Below are 1,323 nucleotides of genomic sequence, written 5' to 3' on the forward strand. Positions count from 1 at the left end.
CCTCAACCTTCTCACTCCCCCATGAGAAATCGGCCCAAAAGGCATTCCCAATTTTACGGATGATTCGGCGGACATTCTCCCGTATTACTCGTATGGACTTCCAAATACTCTATGGGGCCTACGTCAGACCATCCTGGAGTGAAAATTTTCAAGCTCAGAGCACACACATTCATTAGACAAAATTTTTACTCATTTCGGGCAGTAGCTGCGTGGAATGACCTTCTTCCAGCGATTGTTCACGCTCCTTCTAGAACCCAGTTTAAAGCACTATTAGACATTTATTTATGCGAATCCTCGTGCTGGTGAGCATACTGCCCCGCGCTGAGAACATAAAGAGCAGTTGTTCACCCTTTTTTCACTTGTGCCTTTCAGGTGACAGCCAGCCACTAACGGACAAGAGCAAAAACGACCCGGGAAACTTGGGCAAAAGCCTCGATCCTGTGTATCAATCCGTGAAATACTCCGGTATATCTTGTGCCTTTCAGGTGATCGACAGCCACTAACGGACAAGAGCAAAAACGACCCGGGAAACTTGGGCAAAAGCCTCGATCCTGTGTATCAATCCGTGAAATCCAGGATCCGGTATATCTATCAAGGCGCCCAGTGCCTAGCCCGAAAAAGTTGGAACTTACGGACACCACCTGGGCATTGCTTAGATCAATCGAGGCGGGTTAAACCAACAGCGGGAATTTCAGGGCTTGCGGATGTAACGCATTTGAAACTCGAATTTATCGGCTTGCACGCCCCTCATAGGACCTTATACGTGCCTCTTTCCAGCCGCAGAAACAAGCCATCTGCTTTCTCCTTGAGGGACAAAAACGGAGAACCGACGAATGACCCAACAGTGGTATTTGAGTCTTACAGAGAACCCTACGCGTGTCTATACTCAGCCCCAGCGTCCTCGTCACATCCACTCTTGTCAAGGAGAAACTACGAACAGCCTCTAACCGACTTGGTCTTCACGGTGGAGGACATTCGTCAACTCTTGGACAAGATCAACCCATTCTGCGCATTGGGACCCGACGAGGTCCATCCGAGGATCCTGAAAGAAACGTCCTCCACAATGGCAAACCATTTACACTTGGTGTTTCGTCAGTCGCTTGACGAAGGCCGCCTTCCCCCTGCTTGGAAGGAACCGATTGTCACGCCAATATACAAAACTGGTGACCGACCATCGCCTGGCAGCTATAGGCCTATAAGCCTCACTAGCGTGCCGTGCAAGGTGATGGAACGCATTCTGAAGCGAGCCATCCTAGATCACCTTACTTCCAGCAACCTGATATCTCCAGCTCAACACGGATTCCTCCCAAACCGTTCTTGCGT

The sequence above is a fragment of the Opisthorchis viverrini genome (genome assembly GCF_000715545.1).
Source record: "Opisthorchis viverrini unplaced genomic scaffold opera_v5_593, whole genome shotgun sequence".
Classification (NCBI taxonomy): Eukaryota; Metazoa; Platyhelminthes; class Trematoda; order Opisthorchiida; family Opisthorchiidae; genus Opisthorchis; species Opisthorchis viverrini.